The sequence below is a fragment of the Somniosus microcephalus genome, chromosome 10 (assembly GCF_052327205.1).
Source record: "Somniosus microcephalus isolate GS21.2 chromosome 10, FLI_Smic_1.0, whole genome shotgun sequence".
In the NCBI taxonomy this organism is placed as follows: domain Eukaryota; kingdom Metazoa; phylum Chordata; class Chondrichthyes; order Squaliformes; family Somniosidae; genus Somniosus; species Somniosus microcephalus.
In genome coordinates this window covers 94,176,874-94,198,648 of record NC_140996.1, presented here as the reverse complement: position 1 = coordinate 94,198,648, position 21,775 = coordinate 94,176,874, and the positions used below count along the sequence as shown (strand labels likewise).

Sequence of the window (21,775 nt, the reverse complement as noted above, 5' to 3'; positions counted from 1 at the left end):
CTGCACAGGACTCAGATGAGGACCTTGATGGGGAGGCCTTTAGAAGAAGGGTGATGGGCCTGCATACGGAGATGATAGGTGCAATGACAAGGGTGCCCGAGAGCCTCTCAGCAATGATAAGGATCATGGAGAATTCTACCTCCAACATTGCACAAGGCTCTGCGCACACCATGGAGCCCATCATTTCCAGTCTGCAAAGGATAGTAGACTCCCAGAGAGACCATGGCAACCCAGACCTGATGCTGCGTGTGATGGTGATCTGGCAGCTTCCATTGCAGCACAGGCGGAAGCGACGCAACGTCTTAGTGCTGTAATGTTGTCTATGCTTAATGGCATCCAATCTCAGACAGCAGGCCAGCAATCTGTGCCCTAAAAAATTGCTAGGGATGCTGAGGTGCTGCCCCAGGGGAGTGGCAGTGGGTCAGTGGAGCAGGAACCTGCTGTCCTCTCTCAGCATGACAGTGTTCCTGCTCCCACCGCTGCCACTCTGCCATTGCCCTTGTCACTGCCTGTCATCCAGCCAGCCCAGACTGCTGCCGCCCATGCTGAGGTGGTGCAGTCTACAGCTGGGTCTCCCAGGCCCAGAGCATGTCGAGGGCATTCTGCTCCTGCTCCTCCTCATCCTCCTCGTTGTGCTCCTCATCTTCCTCTTCCTCCTTGTCCTCCTGCCCCTCCTCCTCTCCCTCTTCCTCTTCCTCTTCCTGAGGTGGTCCCGTAATCCCTGGTGGCAAGGGCTGGGCCCTCATGATAGCCAAGTTGTGGAGCGTGCTGCACACCACCACGAAATCTGATATCCACTCAGCCGAGTACTGGAGGGCTCCTCCTGAGCGGTCAAGGCAGCGGAACTGTTGCTTCAACACGCTGATGGTCTGCTCGATGATGTTCCTGGTGGCAGCATGGCTCTCATTATAAGATGTTGGGGTTGCAGAGGGGAGTCATGAGCCAGGTGGAGAGCCCCTATCTCTGAGCAGCCAGCTGTGAGCTTGACGTGGTGGCTGGAAGAGTGCTGGCACACTGGCCTGGCACAGGATGAAGGCATTGTGGCTGCTGCCAGGATAGCAGGCATTGACATTAAGGATTAGCTGTCTGTGGTCACACACCAACTGCACATTAAGTGAGTGGTAGCCTTTGCGGTCAGGGAAGATCTCTGGATTGTTATGGGGTGCCTGCAAAGCCACGTGGGTACAGTCAATGGTGCCCTGCACCACAGGGAATCCCGCTAACCTGGCAAAGTCACATGCACGTTTGTCCTGCTTCTCTCTGGTAATGGGGAAGGAAATGTAGTCCATTTTCCCACTGTAGAGAGCCTCTATGACCTTCCGGATGCAGCGATAGACAGTGAACTGTGAGATGTTAGCTATGTCTCCTGTTGCAGACTGGAAGGATCCTCTGGCAAAGAAATTGAGGGCAACAGTGACCTTGACTGCCACTGAGAGAACCATGGTCACCCTGATCTGAGGCTGGAGGTCTGGTTGCAGGAGGTGGCAGAGTTCTGTGACCACCATCTTGGAGAAGTGGAGCCTTCTAATACACTGCTCCTTGCTTAATTGGAGGTAGGAGAAGTGCTCTCGGAATACCCTCAGAGGGTAAGGCCTCCTGTGAGAGCCCTGTTGGCCCTCCTCCTCCTTCTGGGCACATGTTTCAGTCTTTCTTGCTGCCTCTGCTCCATCCACCGTACATCCTGCAGGGCGAGGTCAACTGCCAGTAAAGCCCTCATTAATGCTGCCTGGCCTGCTGAGTTTTTCCAGCGTTTTCTGTTGTTATTTCAGAAAGCATTGAAACTCCATTAACCTACAGTTGCGACTCATTACTGATGTTCCCTTTAAATAACGTCTCTGGAGGTGGCTTCCTGGTGCTTCACACCAGCTCTTCCTGTCGCTGTTTATTCCAGGCGTTAAGGTAGGTGGCGACATTCAATTTAGCAGATCGGGTGGTCAGTGAACGTTACACACTCACTGACATCACGATCCATCTGGTGTTGAAGCTCCCGCCGATAACTGTTAGCAGCTGTGCTGCGGGGGGTGGGGGGGAGGGGATTGCAGGATTTGGCATGCGGCGTTGGATTCACCTTGCCCCAGTGATAATGCTCTAGCACCCCATTAGTGCCATCTGCTGGTGATAATGGGAGGCGCTAAGGTACCGAATTTTCTCCCCATTTTCTGCAGCTCTGAAACAGTCATTTAGCTACAGTGAGCAAATGTGAAATGCCAACAACATGCTTTCTTTAAGCATTACTCTATGTTTATGTGCTCATTTGAAGAAGGGTGGGGGAAGTCTCTCACAGACTCGGCACAAAAGGTTGAGAGTTAACTGTGTTGGATTAAACCCAGTAATGGGATGATGCCGTTCCACATCATTTCAGTGGAGATATTCACTGAGGAATTGCTAGCTGATATCAGCTGAGTGATGCCCCAGCCAATATCTGACCTGAAATTTGAGTTTGCTCTGTGGCAGCAAATTGTTTCTAGCCTTTTGCTGACAACATGGCTTCCCATCTCAGCAAAGCATTCATTGACGAGAGACAATTTGTGACTGCTTTCATTGTGTAGGCTGGAGATATTATGAAGTGTCAGTGGAAAATCACAAAGAGAATGGCAACCCTAACCATGAATCCAATGCCAAAAAATGCCAGTAGATGTCATTATTTGTATAAGGAACACTAAATGTGCTCACCTCGGAATGTGAGTTCATTCCCCTCTATTCACATTTAGAAAGAAGGAAGGCAGAACTTTGGGAACAGATACATTCATAAAATCATAGAATGATACAGCACAGAACGAGACCATTTGGCCCATCTTTGGTAGAGCTATCCAGTTAATGTCACTCCGTTGCTCTTTCCACATAGCCCTGTAAACATTTTCTCTTCAAGTATTCTTAGCTGGATTTCATTTTATGATGGATGTAATTGAGTTGATTTCAAAACAATAGCAGAGCAGGTCAAATTTCATAAGTTAAATCAGCAAAATTCGACAATGGGTGACCATTGCATCCAAAATCTAAACCAAAATGATTTTAACATCTGTATCCGTTGACTCAAGTCACAGTGTTCCCATATTCCTGTGGCAGATTATCATCAGGACTACTTTGTGCTTTCAAAGTTGAACCTATGGAATGATGTTAGGTTATTGAGAAGTCTAGCTGAAGAACTAGGATGTTTCCTCTGTGCACTATATGTAACAACATTATAAACCCATTTATAAAGAAAAGGTTCATGATTTTATCCCGCCCAAATATCTATCTAAGAAATTGAAGCTTTACAGATGAGCATTACTAATAATTAGAATTATGCTGGGGTTATATACTGGGGCATACATACTCCACAGATTTAGGGTTTATGTGAAGTCAAAACTACTCCACACCAATTTAAGCATGGAGTGTAAATTGGGTGTCAAGGACATAACTGACTCCCCCCTTCCAGGGAGTCTCACTCCGCTTAGAGGGGGGAACAGAAGTGTACATAGAACAGGGGCAGGGGTAACAGACGTGTACATAGAACAGGGGCAGGGGAAACAGACGTGTACATAGAACAGGGGCAGGGGAAACAGACGTGTACATTGAACAGGGGCAGGGGAAACAGACGTGTACATTGAACAGGGGCAGGGGAAACAGACGTGTACATTGAACAGGGGCAGGGGAAACAGACATGTACATAGAACAGGGGCAGGGGAAACAGACGTGTACATAGAACAGGGGCAAGGGAAACAGACATGTACATAGAACAGGGGCAGGGGAAACAGACGTGTACATAGAACAGGGGCAGGGGAAACAGACATGTACATAGAACAGGGGCAGGGGAAACAGACATGTACATAGAACAGGGGCAGGGGAAACAGACGTGTACATAGAACAGGGGCAGGGGAAACAGACATGTACATAGAACAGGGGCAGGGGAAACAGACATGTACATAGAACAGGGGCAGGGGAAACAGACGTGTACATAGAACAGGGGCAGGGGAAACAGACATGTACATAGAACAGGGGCAGGGGAAACAGACGTGTACATAGAACAGGGGCAGGGGAAACAGACATGTACATAGAACAGGGGCAGGGGAAACAGACGTGTACATAGAACAGGGGCAAGGGAAACAGACATGTACATAGAACAGGGGCAGGGGAAACAGACGTGTACATAGAACAGGGGCAGGGGAAACAGACATGTACATAGAACAGGGGCAGGGGAAACAGACATGTACATAGAACAGGGGCAGGGGAAACAGAAGTGTACATAGAACAGGGGCAGAGGGAACAGAAGTGTACATAGAACAGGGGCAAGGGAAACAGACATGTACATAGAACAGGGGCAGGGGAAACAGCCATGTACATAGAACAGGGGCAGGGGAAACAGACATGTACATAGAACAGGGGCAGAGGGAACAGAAGTGTACATAGAACAGGGGCAAGGGAAACAGACATGTACATAGAACAGGGGCAGGGGAAACAGCCATGTACATAGAACAGGGGCAGGGGAAACAGAAGTGTACATAGAACAGGGGCAGAGGGAACAGACGTGTACATAGAACAGGGGCAAGGGAAACAGACATGTACATAGAACAGGGGCAGGGGAAACAGCCATGTACATAGAACAGGGGCAGGGGAAACAGACATGTACATAGAACAGGGGCAAGGGAAACAGACGTGTACATAGAACAGGGGCAGGGGAAACAGCCATGTACATAGAACAGGGGCAGGGGAAACAGACATGTACATAGAACAGGGGCAGGGGAAACAGACGTGTACATAGAACAGGGGCAGGGGAAACAGACGTGTACATTGAACAGGGGCAGGGGAAACAGACATGTACATAGAACAGGGGCAGGGGAAACAGACATGTACATAGAACAGGGGCAGGGGAAACAGACATGTACATAGAACAGGGGCAGGGGAAACAGACATGTACATAGAACAGGGGCAGGGGAAACAGAAGTGTACATAGAACAGGGGCAGGGGAAACAGACGTGTACATAGAACAGGGGCAGGGGAAACAGACGTGTACATAGAACAGGGGCAGGGGAAACAGACGTGTACATAGAATAGGGGCAGAGGGAAACAGACGTGTACATAGAACAGGGGCAGGGGAAACAGACGTGTACATAGAATAGGGGCAGGGGAAACAGAAGTGTACATAGAACAGGGGCAGAGGGAACAGAAGTGTACATAGAACAGGGGCAAGGGAAACAGACATGTACATAGAACAGGGGCAAGGGAAACAGACATGTACATAGAACAGGGGCAGGGGAAACAGACATGTACATAGAACAGGGGCAGGGGAAACAGACATGTACATTGAACAGGGGCAGGGGAAACAGAAGTGTACATAGAACAGGGGCAGGGGAAACAGACATGTACATTGAACAGGGGCAGGGGAAACAGACATGTACATAGAACAGGGGCAGGGGAAACAGACATGTACATAGAACAGGGGCAGGGGAAACAGACATGTACATAGAACAGGGGCAGGGGAAACAGACATGTACATAGAACAGGGGCAGGGGAAACAGACATGTACATAGAACAGGGGCAGGGGAAACAGACGTGTACATAGAACAGGGGCAGAGGGAACAGATGTGTACATAGAACCCTGGCGCAGTAGGGTATACTCTAATGACCTTAGGGTTCAGGAACATTGTTGGGGAAAAGAAGCTAAAATTTTACCTTGTTTGGAGTCCATGCTATGCCCAGTCCAAGAATCTGGCGGGAAAGTGCTGCAGCAACATCCCTCACCTTAATGTAACAACAACTTGTATTTGTATAGCACCTTTAATGTAGTAAAACGTCCCAAGGCGCTTCACAGGAATGTTATCAAACAAAATTTGACACCGAGCCACATGAGAGATTAGGGCAGATGACCATACAAGATAATACAAGCAAAATATTCACTAAGATTAAGTAAAATTTTGCAATTTCTCTAGATAATAATGAGTCATGGTATAAATATGGCAATGAAATATCAAGTCATTCTCAAGACCTGTTTTAAATTAACAGTTTTTCAATACGTGACAACAAACAAATGTATTAAAGTAGTACTATGGAAAATCTTACAAGCAATTTTTAAATTTGAGCAGCAATGAATAATGTTCTTTTAAAACAGCATCAGGCCTTATCTTAGCAAACCATAGAAAAGTTTTCTTATTGGGGTGTGATTGGGTTGTATGAGTTGCTGGTGAATTTACTTATCCATCAGCGGGAGGTTAGCGGCGGCGGTAGCTGGTAGTGCCCCGTGGTGCTACGCCTCCGGCGATGACGTCATCGCTATGCGTAGCACCCCGGCCACAAACTTCGGTCACGTCCCCATACCTGCCGCTGGACAATATGTCTGACAGGGTCAAGGTAGTGTTTTTGCGGCCGCGGCGGCGCAAATTAAAGGTCAGGTGCTGGGCGGCCATTTTTTTCTGGCCGCCTGCCAGCACCTGCCCCCTTCCACTTTTTTAAGAGGGGTGCCGGCCGCGATTGGTCAGCCTGGCACTCCTCTTGAGTGCCGGGCTGTTTTCCCGGCACCCTGCTGCCCGGTGGTCCAGCAGGGCCCAGTGCGCAATGCGCACCGAGGCCTGCAATACCGTAGCGCTATGTGCCGAGGCACGTGGTGCTGTTGCACGTAACACCGCGATATTCAATCATAGCACCCCAGGGAGGAGGGGGAGTGCTTCCAGTGGTGCCCTGCCGCCTGCGTAGGGCGCTACTTTTAGTGCCCCGAAAAAGTTAGCACCCCTGTGCCGTAAATTCAGTGGTAGCGCCCCGGCGAAGTTAGCGCCCCAAAGGGGGTGCAAGCGAATTTTCGCCCCTTGATCTTTTCTCTGTACACATCGATAAATGCAAATGCACCAGGAAAAGTAAATAGGGGAATAATGAGAGTGCAATGACAATTTGCTAGACAGTAAAGAAACACAGCCCATTAGCAAGTCCCAGCTATTGAATGAGACCAGGATGTCACACCACTTGTTGGGTGTAAATTGCTATGCTTTCTGAGATTCTGGAAACAGAAGGCAGCTATTTTGAAATTGTACTAAAAAAAACAAGAACCCACAACTTATTTATTCATTGTGTTATTTTGCCATTTTCTGTGCTGTGTCCAACTTGGATTTTCTTTGTAGGATCACTACAGATCTGAGAATGTTGTACATTCTCATTACCGAATCCAATAACAAATACAGCTTCTTCTTAGCAAGACTGAAGTATTCCAAATATAAATATAATAATTCAAAGCAAGGAACAGGGAATACATGTTATGCATTTGCAATATGACAGCAAAATTGGCCATTGAGCACAGTTCCTAAAATTAGGTGTGTTGACCTCTGCATACAATTATTTGACCCACTCTCCCACTCAGCAAGGTTACTCACTAGGAGCAGACTCGCAATATTTACCCTGATATGTGCTGCAGATTCACAAGCACTAGGACTTTCTTTTACTAGTAATCCTTACAGTTTAAAAAAGTCATTTCTATCTGGTAGTTTGGTGTAATTGAAGTCCAAATCTTAAAAGGTGAAAGGTCAATAAGCTATAGCCACAACGGCCCCCAGTTTCCTCTAAATTTCTGAGATTCAAAACTGCAGATTTCACTGCATGCACCTCTCTCCCAAAAAAACTGAAGCTTATCAATCTGCACAAACGGCACATACATACATGAAACTGATCATGAGGCCTATACTTGAGTTCTATGGCGGTGTTGTGATGTTTATTATCCTGTGGCTTTGGAAGACTACTTATTATTATACGTCATTTAGATGCCTGTTATCTGTATTTGTTTGTAGGTCCAGTTCCATTTATATGAATTTGTTGCTTCCACCAGTAGCAGAGCTTCAATGGAAATAAGGTATCACCAGTAGGTCCAATGGCATCAATACCTCCAACAGTACCAGTCCCTCAAACAGAACCAGTACTTCCATCAGCACCAGTATCTCCAACAGGACCAGTCCCTCCAACAGCACCAGTCCCTCCAACAGCACCAGTAACTCCATCAGCACCAGTACCTCCAACAATACCAGTACCTCCAACAATACCAGTACCTCCAACAACAACAGTATCTCCATCAGCACCAGTACCTCCATCAGCACCAGTACCTCCATCAGCACCAATACCTCCAACAATGCCAGTACCTCCATCAGCACCAGTACCTCCATCAGCACCAGTACCTCCATCAGCACCAGTACCTCCATCAGCACCAGTACCTTCAACAATACCAGTACCTCCATCAGCACCAGTACCTCCATCAGCACCAGTACCTCCATCAGCATCAGCACCAGTACCTCCAACAGTACCAGTACCTCCATCAGCACCAGTACCTCCAACAATACCAGTACCTCCAACAGTACCAGTACCTCCATCAGCACCAGTACCTCCAACAATACCAGTACCTCCATCAGCACCAGTACCTCCAACAATTCCAGTATCTCCATCAGCACCAGTACCTCCAACAATACCAGTACCTCCATCAGCACCAGTCCCTCCATCAGCACCAGTACCTCTAACAATACCATTACCTCCATCAGCACCAGTACCTCCATCAGCACCAGTACCTCCAACAGCACCAGTACCTCCATCAGCACCAGTACCTCCATCAGCACCAGTACCTCCAACAATACCAGTACCTCCATCAGCACCAGTACCTCCTCCAGCACCAGTACCTCCATCAGCACCAGTACCTCCAACAACACCAGTACCTCCAACAATACCAGTACCTCCATCAGCACCAGTACCTCCACCAGCACCAGTACCTCCATCAATACCAGTACCTCCATCAGCACCAGTACCTCCAACAATACCAGTACCTCCAACAGCACCAGTACCTCCATCAGCACCAGTACCTCCATCAGCACCTATACCTCTGGTAACAATATTTCATTAAGTGTCCAGCCAATTTTCATGAGTAAAAAATTCTACCTAAGATCAGAACTGTCCCATTACTATGTATTGATCTACTCCCTTCAATGGAACAGTGAAAATTGTGTTTCTCTTAATTTTTAAAAGCAGCAGGGGGACGAGCTTCAACTGGGAGCAGGCTTTGGGAGGGTCAGGGGGAGGGTGCGGTAAAGCAAGAATCAAACTTGTCCCATGTTACCAATTTGAGGTCTGGGCTATTTTAACTCCTGGTCCTCACTTACATTCCGCTGGCCAGCTGCCCGACCAAAATGAGTGAAATGAGGCAGCTGGCCGGCTTTGGGTAGGTCAGAATCATGGGGCCCCGGAGCCCACCATCGACACCAAGGTAACTCATGGGGGAGGGAAAGGGAAGGATCAGGGGCCATTTTGTAGGCAGGGAGTGAGCACAGGCAGAAAATGCCCAGACTTTCCTGTCGCTCCTGGCCCTACTAATTAAAATTTTCACTTACCTTAGAGGGTCCCCTCTTCTTCCTTTACAGGTTTTACTGAGCAGGGCACCCATGGAGGGCTTATTGGCTGTCAAAATGTCATCAGAGTTCCAATGACATCATGGACCCTGATTCGCAGATATTAATAAGAGTTCTGCCCAAGTCAGGCAAGCATCTGTGCCGCCTAAAATAAAGCCCCGGTTCAGGGAGCGGTGGGTGGGAATCGAACAGGAACAGAGGGATTAGGCTCTGCACAGCTACTTTAACTGTGCGCCCACCTCTGGGCTGGGTTAAATTTCCATCCATTTTTTTTCTCACCTCTCGCAATTCCAACCAAAAGTAATCCTCCTACCTAAAATTGTTCCACCAAGAGTGTTTCTCTTCTATGCACATTCTTGGCCTGCTCAACAACTCTCAAACAGTGTATAAATCTATTCAAGTCATACATTCTATTTGCATACCTGGCCATGCTCTTTAGGAACATAGGAATTGTTAGATTAAAAAAGACCACGGTCCGTCTAGTTCACCTTCTACCATCCTAGTAGCAGCATGATACAATTATAACAGAGTTGTTGATTAACACTGTTTTTCCACGACTGAACGGGTTTCACAAAAAACCTCTTCATTTAGTAGCAACCTCTCTCACCTCTAGATGCCAACCTCTCTCTTTACATTGCAATCTTTTTTCTATCTCTCCATTTATCAATATTACCGTCAATGCTTCTTCTTTTGCTCCAGGCTGCAAACAGGCCGTCAACCATGTTCTTCCTCCTCCCTGCATTCTCACTCAATTGAAGACTTACACACTGATGTCTATCCAACTCATATTTTCTCTGGGCCTCAGAATTTTGGGAACTCCTTACCTTTGTTGTTTTTTTTTTCTCTGCTTACAATCTTCCAGTTTTTAAAAGTTTGATGTCAACCAACTGTTACTTCCTGTTTTATTTCAGTTTCTCTTTAATTCTTTCAACCTTGTTGATTCCCTGTACTACAGGCCTTGGTCCTTCACCTTGGTTTCTCAATAAAAAAAATGTACAAAATCATTTAAAATCATAAGTACCAAAGTTCAAGTAAAATCTGTGTGACCAAAAAAGTCCCAAAAATGCATGCAATTACAACTGAGAGTAATAATTTGAATGCTACATTTAAGTATCAGCTTGGCTCAATTAGTAGCAGTCTCATCTTTGAGTCAGACGGCAGTGGATTCATGTCCCACTCCAGGACTTGAGAACATAACCAGTGTAGTACCGAGGGAGTGCCATCTTTCAGATAAGACGTTAAACTGTCTGCCTATGGCGCCATTCAAAAAAAAAAAGCAGGGGCGTTTTCCCAATGTCCTGCCCAACATTTAACCCTCAACCAACACCATCAAAGTGGGGATTCATCTCATTGCTGTTTATAGGATCTTGTTGAATTCAAAGCAGCTGCTACTTTTGCTTATGTAACAGTAGTGAAGTACTTGACGATATGGTCCAGTGTGTTGTGAGACCAAGTATGTTTCTTCCACGTCCTATTGTAGTGACTGATGCAATTTATACTTTTGTACTGACTCATATGAGTCGACCAGTATGAGAAATTGCATCCATTTTGAAACCATGGAAATGGAAATTCTGCTACACTTCCAGCGAAGTAGTGGTGGTGAAATGGGAGCAGCTCCGAGGAAGTTCCTGGGCTAGGCTTATAGAAAAAAGAAAGACTTGTATTTATTTAGCACCTTTCGCAACCTCAGGATGTCCCAAAATGCCTTACAGCCAAAGAAGTACTTTTGAAGTGTAGTCATTGTTGTAATATAGGAAATGCAGCAGCCAATTTGCGCACAGCAAGGTCCCACAAATAGTAATGAGATAATGAGCAGATAATCTGTTTTACTGATGTTGGTTGAGGGATAAATATTGGCCAGGGCACTGGGGAGAACTCCCCTGCTCTTCTTCACAGTAGTGCCATGGGATCTTTTATATCCACCTGAGAGGGCAGACGGGGCCTCGGTTTAACGTCTCATCCGAAAGACGGCACCTCCAACGGAGCAGCACTCCCTCAGCACTGCACTGGAGTGCCAGCCTGGATTATGTACTCAAGTCCTATATATGCTCTTGAATCAATTTTTGCACAAAATGTTTTTACCGTCAGTGAAAGATGTATTTATTGTTCTATTAGGGGGGTTGACAGCTATTTGATATGAATATTCATTAATTCACTGTATCAAACAGCACGTGTTTTAGTGCAATTATTCACACATTTCCCCCCAAAATGTTACTGCTTAAATATCATTCACCATAAAATTTATGAAGCAACATTTAATGTCCAGGTAGCCACAGGTCACAGCTGTTACATTTAAGCAAAGTAATTTCAGAGCAACAGAAAACGCTGGAAAAATTCAGCAGGCCAGGCAACATCCGTGGAGAGAGAAACAGAGTTAACGTTTCAGGTCGAAGACCCTTCATCAGAACTGAGAAAAAAAGCAGGAAATGAAATGGATGAAAAAGCAAGTTTGAGAGCTGGGAAATGGGGGAGGGGATGAAAGAACAAAAGGGAAGGTCTATGAGAGGTGAAGAGACATTAAGAGATATTCAAGGCGAGACGAGATGGTAATAGGGCAGGTATCCCGTCGAAAGAAGAGCAGAACTTCTTCCAGGTGGGCATTCCTAGAAGAGAGGTGGCAGTGAACCAAACACTAATATGATAGCAAAATACTGCGGATGCTGGAAATCCGAAATAACAACAGAAAACGCTGGAAAAACTCAGCAGGCCAGGCAACATCCGTGGAGAGAGAAACAGAGTTAACGTTTCAGGTTGAAGACCCTTCGTCAGAACCGAGAAAACAGCAGGAAATGAAACGGATGAAAAAGCAAGTGGGAAATGGGGGAGGGGATGAAAGAACAAAAGGGAAGGTCTATGAGAGGTGAAGAGACAGAGCATGTCATTTTAAATTTAGAATAAAATGAATGACATAAATTTCCAGTAGGGGCAGTCTGGAGCGACAAACAGACATGATTCCAAAACAAATTGCGAGATGTGCACCTGTTAAATTTTTTTTTTAATTATCAGCTGATTAGTAATAATGTGATTAGGACATTATAAGGGAGAGTTGGAATAAATAAAAACAGACAAGAGCCAGCAGCATTAACAAGGAATTAAGGCAGTCCTTCTGAGGCCAGTAACTTCTCCATAATAAATGTCTCAGGAAATTTTCATACTGTTCAAAATAAAATAGCCCTGATAAAAATGTTGACTATTAAAGGAAACACTCATGCAGCATGATGGTCACATAGTAATAGCAATCAGCAAAATTTATTATCGGCTTCTTTATATTTTAATCAGCATTACTTTCTCACTCATGCCTTCCTTTACTATTTGCTATAATTTCCTGTGATGATAGCATTGCAATATTTTGTGCTATAAAGTGGATGTGATGAGTCACAACTGAGATTGTATAAAATCCAATGTCACATTTGATGTAACTGTTGCCATGCTGTGGGAATACAGCGCTTGATTAAATGGAACCTTAGCTTTCAAATGCAGCCACACTTCAATTACTATTCCGATACACTGTTACTGTGGAATATTACAAGACTCTGTTAAAGGCACAACACTTTCATGAAAGTTGTTTGGGAAACTTTGTATTATGTTGTTGCAAGCACACTGAAACAACTTGTCACCACAAAATTAATTGTTGCTTCAACTGTTTGTGATGACAATAATGTACAACTGTTCTCTCACAAAATAAAAGTTTTGCTAAAAGGAAATCCACAACCTGGGTTGTTGTGCCTTTAAAATAGGCAACACCCCATGGAGCTTCATAGATGGGCATCAGACTCGAGCAGAACCCCAAGGAACTTCACAGATGGGCATCAGACGCAAGCAGAAGTAGGAAAAGGGGTAAGGGAAGGGTGCTAAAGGCATTGGTGAGAACGTAGGTTTTAAGGATACTTATAAAGGTGGGATTTATGAAGGGAACTCCAGAGTGTGGTAGTGAGATGTGTGAGCAGGGAGAAGGGGGTTGGAACAGAGGATGTGAAGCGGGACATAGGGCTGGATGAGGATGCAGAGTAGGATGGGTTAAGGTTGTAGATTAAGATAAGGATTTATTAAAACAAGGATAGAGAGTTAGTGGAGGTCAGCAAGGACAAATTCGTGGTCAAATTCGAATTGCAACACAGTCATTGAGATATATCTTATATGACAATAAAACAAATGAGCCAAAAAAAGTCTTCAGAAGAGTGATGAGAAGTAGGTACAGTGAAACTGTAGCCAATGACAAATCCCTCAGTGTATTTCCCATAATTCATTACTCCAAGGGCCGTCCATCACCTCACCTCACAGATGTCCGACCAGAGTAGTTTAAAGTAAATTAGACATTACTTATCTATCCCTGCCTTTCCATTATACCTATACATTGCTGCTCTAACTTGGAATCAAAGCAGTCAGTTAAAGGTTAAACAGAAAAGACAGCTTTAAGATTGATTGCAATGGAAATTTAAACCTAATGTCAGCTAGGACAGGTTAATCATAATTACTGACAATGACATGTCTCACTGCAAATTCTAAGGGACGCATTCAAATGTTGTCCAGATCTACAGTGCTCAAAAATTCAAATATGTGAATGGTTGTGAATCACTGACAGAAAAGCCAAACTCCACATAAAAGGGCTTCATCTCCATGAGGAAATGCTTGATAAATCTTTGTTGACAAACACACAATGAAATGATCTGCATCATGTTAAAAGGCATCATTGTGCTACCAATCTAAGCTGACATTTAAGTGCAGTACTGAGGAAATGCTGCACTGTGGGAGCTGCTGTCTTTCAGATGACATATTAAAACCTGCCAGCCTAGAAGTTTGGTCATCTTTCCTGCAGAGTGCTAACAGCCCGCGTTCAAATGGGGAGATCCAAGGAGCCCGGGATTTTGGGCCTTGGACCTCATTATCATGCAGATGTTGCAGCGGTAGAAGCCTGCACAGGTTCATGCGCCAATTTTCAGGCAAGTGATTGGGTAAGATCGCGGGGGTTATTGTGGAGGAACGGCTGGGCCTTGGAGTGCAATCAGAGGGCTGTCGGGGGTCGGGGAAGAAGATTGCGGGCATCTGGAAGAGGAACAGCTGGGCTTGGAGTCCAATAAGAGGCATGTTGGGGGTCGGGGAAGAAGATCGCAGGGGTCTGGAGTATTGTTGGGGGTTGGGAGTGCTCTTGAGGGGGTGGCTAGGAGGACGGGGCTGGAGCTGGGGAGAGATTGGGGGGCATGGAGATCAGAGTTGGGAGTGAGCTTGGTGATCTCGGGATTGGGAGCGGCAATGATTATGGTAAGTACTTACCTTTTTGTAATTCCGTGCTGTTTAGCGGTGGTTTTACCACAGGCAATCAGCACTGGTGCTGGCTGCCTCAGGAGCAAACCAAATTTGTAAGAGTGAGCAGAAGCAGGTGTTAGGCCCTTTATTTGCATATGTTAATGGGCTAACGCCTACTTCAGACATGGGTAAAGGACGCCTCATTTTTGGCCTTTACCAAGATGGCATCCGGCATGGCCCACACCAGAATTATGCGTGTATTGCGCGGACACCATTTTGAACACAAAGCGGCACCCGTAGCACCGAAAAACTGGATGTTACAGAACTGAATTTCTAGCCCACCCTCTCAGGTGGACGTAATAATCCAACAATCAGTTCTAGGCTGTAATTTCCTCTTTATCCAGCAGGGTAAAAGTTAAAAGCAGAACAATTTCAAAAATCTCAAATTAAAAGTGTCCCTGCCTCATTTCCTTTCAAATCTATTCACTCAGCGAGTCCTAAGGCTGTTAGGATGGTGACAGAAGCTAATAAATAGAGAATGCAGGAGCAGGCTATTCTCATAGGGACCGCAGCCTGACTGGATATTCCCAAAGCACAGATTTATATCACATCCATTGAATGGTCACTAACGTGAGGAAGATGAAGCACAAAGACAAGGGTTAGCGCTCATTGCTCTCTACAGCAGGCAAATTCCCTGCTCCTTCAGTACACGGCTGACCAGTACAAAACCTCCCTGTAAAAATAAAAGACATGGCAATTGATATTAACCAGAGTGTCTTGTTTCAGGAAGGAGAGGTCCTTCTGTTACGCAGCCATTCTAATAGGTTTGGTTGAAGTGTAATTATGCACTGATTGTGCAGATGCTCTCCTCATCATTTCCTTGAAAAGAAACAGCAACAGTTTTATTAGGGTTTTGACGAAAGGTCACTGACCTGAAATGTTAACTCTGTTTCTCTCTCCGCAGATGATGGCTGACCTGCTGAACGTTTCCAGCATTTTCTGTTTTTATTTTTGATTTACAACATCTGCTTTACTAAAGTATTTTGCTTTAGTTGTATTTCTGCTTTGCAAACTGTCTGGAATTTCTTTACTTGGCCCAATATTCAAATACAAATAAAAATCAGACATTTTAATGTTAGCCACTTAAATTAATTTTGTACATGAAGGCTTGCACATCATTGGCCTTTGAGTGGCATTGTAAGATTTGCTTACATTAGATATTTTCTCGTGGATTTATTTGCAAGAATAATTATCTTAAAAAAAAATTGATGCCTTGCTCTTCCTAATAAACGCTGATGACACTCAGCTCTTTCTCATCACCACCTCTCTCGACCCCGCCACTGTCTTTGATTTGTCACACTGTTGGTCTGACATCCAATATTGGATGAGCAGAAATTTCCTCCAACTAAATATTGGAAAAGCCAAAGCCATTGTCTTTGGTCCCTGCCACAAACTCCGTTCCCTGGCCACCATTTCCATCCCTCTCCCTGGCAAATGTCTGAAGCTGAGCCTGACCGCTCACAACCTAAGTGTTGTGTTTGATGCCGAGATGAGCTTCTGACCACATATGCGCTCCATCACCAAGACTGCCTAATTCCACGTCTGTAACATCGCCTGACTCCAATCCTGCCTCAGCTCATCTGTTGCTGAAACCCTCATCCATGCTTTTGTTACTTCTAGACTTGACTATTCCAATGCTCTCCTGGCCAGCCAGCCATCTTCCACCCAACATAGACTTGTGCTCATCCAAAACTCTGCTGCCTGTATCTTAACTCACATCAAGTCCCATTCACCTATTACCCCTGTGCTTGCTGACCTACACTGGCTCCTGGTCTGACAATGCCTCAATTTTAAAATTCTCACCCTTGTTTTCAAATCCCTTCATGGCCTCACCCCTCCCTATCTCTGTAACCTCCTCCAGTCCTACAAGCCTTCAAGATCTTTGAACTCTTCCAATTCTGGCATCTTGCGCATCCCCGCTTTTAATTGCACCATCATTGGTGGCCGTGCTTTCAGCTGCCTTAGCCCTAAGCTCTGGAATTCTCTCCCTAAACCTCTCCACCTTTCTACCTCTCGCTCCTCGTTTAAGCCGCTCCTTAAAACCTACCTCTCTGACCAAGCTTTTGGCCATCTGTCCTGATAGCTCCTTCTGTGGCTCTTGTTAAGTGCCTTGCGATGTTATGCAACGTTAAAGGCGCTATATAAATGCAAGTTGTTGTTGCTTTTGTTGTAGTCTTGAGTCACTGAGCTTAACTTATCTGGGGCAATAATTAGGGGAATTATGATTTACCAAAGTGAAGAGGGTGTGCACATGCATGTGTGTAATTAAAGATCAATGTCCGTAATGCTCACCATAATAAAATAGCCTGCCAAACCTCAATGTGCACAATGGCCACTTGAGCAGAGCAGTGGTAAGGAGTCAATGCCTGTGGAACTATATTCAACTTTAACTGAGCTGAGGAGAGCAAATGGGGCCAGTGGGGATTTAAAAAAAAGTACGAATCATTACAAAATAAAATCTGAAGTTCCACTCCAGTCAACTCACACTCTAGAGACTTGAGCACACAATCTGGTCTGACACTTCAGTTCAGTTCTGAGGGAGTGCTGCGCTGTCGGAGGTGCCGTCTCTCAGATGAGACATTAAATTGAGGCCCCGCTTCCCTCTCTAGTGGTTGTAAAATATCCCATGGCACTATTTCAAAGAGAGCAGGGAGTTCTCCCCAATGTCCTGTCTGATATTTATCATGCAACCAACATCACTAAAAAACAGATGATCTGATCATTATCTCATTGCTGTTTGTGGGACCTTGCTGTCTACAATTTGGCTGCCATGTTTCCTACATTACAACAGTGACTACATTTCAAAAGTACTTAATTGGCCGTAAAGCACTTATAATTGTCCCGAGGTCATAAAAGGCACAATATAAATGCAAGTTTTCTTCTTCAATACTCTGCAGTAATTTGTGCTTGAAATGGCTACTCCATGGTCAAAACATTTCTGAATCAGAAAGAAATTAGCTTAAGGGCCAAATGTTAGTTTGCTATATTTTCATATAAAGAAGTGACGTACTTTGACATCCCTATCAAAGAGATGTCTCCCCAGATGAAATCCTTTCATTGGAACACACGTATCATTTTGTGATGGAGATTGCTACCACTGATGGAGTATCTGTTGGCTGAAAAATGGATAAGAGGAGGTTTTATTTTTGCTTTGTAAAGTGCAGTGTAATATTCTCAAAATTCACAGATCACCCAAAGCTAGAAGAAAAACCCTAAGGAAAATCACTTTGGACTCTTTCTAACAAGCTTCAGGATGATAAAATATGCATTGGGCCTAACAGAGGGAGATTCAAGGTCAGAAACCAAGATTTGGCATTTTAAAAGGCATGTTGGGCCTGTAAAGGGAGAAAAGGTTGCATCAGGGAATGGGATCAACCTCTGTAAAGACAGTTTGCGTATTGGAGTAAATCAAATTGTCTGGGGAACTGTGTAACCTCACTCAGCCCCTAGCAAACATTAACATCCTAACAATCGACCCACGGAGGAGCAGTCCCCACCCAAAACACAGGACCCATCCAAAACATGCATAATGCAAATCACCTCGCCAACCTACATAGAAATCTCGGGCTCAGACAGGAGACTCGAAACCTGAGTATAGCTATGACAATTAACTAGGAGCTCAACAGATCATTGAATAATCAGTACAGCATCCCTAAACCATTTTACGCATTTCTAATCAAGTTACCATTAACGAGCCCGCCCAAATCAAACAATAAACCAGGACTGATTTGGCACGCAGATTAGAAGGCCCCTCAAAGTATAATTGAAGGCCTGTTTTCTCAAGAAGACATTTCTCTCTAGAAGCAACACACAAGAAGAAACTGGAGCATCGAGACCAGGCAGCATTCTACTGTACACCCAAGTTCAACAGCTTCAGTGACCCAGGACATCATCGGACACATCGCGGCAACAAGAGCCTTACAAAACTACCAACAAAATATTGCCACCAACCAACTTGGTAATATCGAGCCACCGCGACCAAAGAAAAACAACTCAGGAGAAAACCAAAGATTCGAAAGTTTTCCACTCTACAATCTATTCCTAACTTACCCCCGGGTAAGATTTTTTACTTAAAAGGAACTCTAAACCCTATCTCTACAGGAGAAAAGTGGGTACTCATCCCATAAATCCAAAACGCACCCTACCGCATCAGCGGACTCACGAAGACTGACCAGCAGTCGAAGTCCTCTACCGCGTCCGGGGTATGGCAGACACTGACCAACACATCCAGTGAACCCCGAAACCGCGAACCAGCTCAACTGTCAAGGATTCGTTTGGTGAGCATTATCTCTGGTCCTCTAGAGTTCAACTTAGCTAGGAAGTGGGATTGGGAGGGGTGAAGTATTTTCTACTGTATTTCCCTTGTATGTATTAAAATGTTCCCCATTTTTATTAGAGTATAAGATTGTTATGTTGTATTTTCTTTCTTGAATAAAGATCAAAGTTTCTTGTACCAAAACCAGTTGTCTGCTGCACTTTTGTCACACCCCCAAATAAGCCCAAGGTCTAGAATCAAGGGAGTGGGAGCGATTTGAACCGCTCATAAGTCAGTGGTGAGGCTGACCCACACACCACCCCCACAGCAGTGATAATGTCTGTTGATGGAATAAGTGATAGATCAGCTGAAGTGGCCTCTGTGACATGATGAATCTGTGATACTGCCCAAGGGTTGGAGACTCAGTAACTGGGGGATTGATTACACAGCAATCTCCAAAATGTCACTAAGCAATGGAGACTGTTTTTCTCTTGCAATCTAATACTAATGCAACAGCGTAAATTAAATGTGAACGTTAAATTACATACATGCCAACAGTCAGCATTTTAAGTTGATAGTCAGTGACTCAACCCACATGTCAGTTTGTTAGATTGTCATAAGAAAAATGTGCTTTTATTGCATTGGAATTGGAGGTTATCAGCATCAGCTATTCAAATCAACTGGAAAATCAGCCTGGGAACTGTCAGAGCCAATCAGATCAGTTGCAGCATGAGACTGGGAGCTGTCAGATCCAATAAGATTGGTGGAGCACAGGGCTGCATCCTACAAAGTGGAAGCAGATTGGTTGGAGGTTGGACTGGAGCCTGTCCAAACCAGTCAGATCAGTCAGAAGGTGAGAATGGACGCTGTCAAACCAATCAGACATTAGTTTCTCCTAATATTCGTTGCGCGTGAACTTAAGGCAGAACAGTTTTAGCATGAGCTCATGGTTTCCGAGAGTCACACACCTGTCAGATCCAATAAGATCAGTCAGGAGGTGGGAATGGAAGCTATGAAACCAATGGAAAATTACTTTCTCAAAACATTGGTTATGCATGAATTTAAGGCAGAAAGGTTTTAAGATGAGCTGATGGTTTCAGAGAATCACATATATATGTTTATTCAGTGTGTGTCCCCATAAAAGTTGTATATAACAAATAATCTTCTGAACTGCTATTTTTAAAGTTTCCTCAAAAGTACTTTCTGCAGCATGCCCACCTGTTTCATATATAGAAGTTTTATTTTTTTCAAGATTTGTTGCAGCACCTTTTTCAGGTAAGGGGGATGAACATTCCATAATAATGAAAGTTTTTTTTAATGGGGCAATTTCCTTTGTTGCTGGGTAGTAACTGAGGAAAGGCCCTCCACCGTCCCTATTAGAACAGTCAGTATCCACGGGTAAATGTGAGGACTGACATTAATAATCGATAAGCGTATAACAGATTGTGAACCCCAAAGCAGTCAGTTCTCGGTGTAATAATTGTAACGTGTACTGGTATTTATTTCCAGTCAAATAAAGCTTTTTGACAGGGTCAAAAAAGCAATATAGGCTCACAATAGTACCAATGAATGTTTAATATAGTCATATGACATTCCCCTGTTTGCTATTTTAATAGAGGTTTATTTGAAATGGGACAACATGTCTGCTTAAATAGAGCACAGAGGAATATTTGATCAACATTTTAAATGTTTATCCACTACCATTGCTAACAGTCATTAAGAAAGAAAGAAAGAACTTGAATTTATATAACGCATTTCACAACCTCAGGACGCCCCAAAGCACTTTACAACCAATTAAATATTTTTAAAGTGCAGTCACTGTTATAATGCAGGAAACGTGGCAGCCAATTTGTGCACAGCAAGCTCCCACAAATAGCAATGCAATAAATGTCGAGATAATCTGTTTTCAGTGTTGGTTGAGGGATAAATGTTGGCCAGGACATCGGGAGAACTCCCCTGCTGTTCTTCCAACAGCACCTCAGAGGGCAAATGAGGCCTCGGTTTAACGTCTCATCTAAAAGACAGAGGGGCAGACTTTCCGCTAGGTTGTGCAGGTATTTCCAGCGCGATTCGCCCAAAATTGGCTAAACCAGTATAAAAGATCGCCGAATTTCAAACGTAAGTTACATTCAGCGCAAATTGAGTTTCAGTAATTTTCTGCTCTGGTTTAAAAGATAATGCTGGAAGTCAGCCCCGGCCACAAAACTGGCCATGTCCCTAGATCGAAATAATCATCATTGTGCGTTTCCGCTAATTGCGCCCGTTGGCGGGCCTTTGAGGAGGCTCTTAAAATTAATCATTTTTTTAGGTGCAAGGACACTAATAGGCACATTTTAAAAGCTTTTAACTATTAAAAAGTATTTAAATACTAAGAAACTGACTACTGTACACTAATAAAACTAGTAAGTGGCTCTGTATAGTTTTTTTCAAAACCATTTTCAGTTATTTCAAATCGGGTTACTCACAGGTGGTGGACTAGGCACTCTGTGAAAAAGCTTATTTGTTGTGATAAACCTATTTTCAGCTGTATCAATAAAACCACACCAGATTACTATAAAGGAATATTTTTTAATACAAACATTTTTTAAAAAATTACATTCAAAATGCTGCCCAATGGCACTGGTATATGGATAATTTTACATTTGTGATTATGCAAATGAATTTGAGCGGAAACTGGAACCATAAAATTAATTCGGAAAACTAGCGCAATCTGTCAATTGCACCCAAATAGGAATCTATACCCCAGAAACATCTGACAGTGCAGTACTCCCTCAGTATTGTACTGAAGTATCAGCCTAAGTTATGTGCTCAAGGCTGTCAGGTGGGACTTGAACCCACAACCTTCTGAGCCAGAGGTGAGAGTGCTACCACT

General features: G+C 44.4%; 1 long non-coding RNA gene across 1 annotated transcript in view; it reads right to left on the bottom strand.

The window, feature by feature from the left end:
• The window catches only part of LOC147111576 (uncharacterized), a 35,714-nt gene that overhangs the window by 9,055 nt on the left and 4,884 nt on the right, over positions 1-21,775 (bottom strand). Inside the window, exon 2 of the long non-coding RNA XR_015079847.1 lies at positions 5,653-5,721. This is a non-coding gene — a long non-coding RNA (uncharacterized LOC147111576). The remainder of the gene's footprint in view (positions 1-5,652; positions 5,722-21,775) is intronic.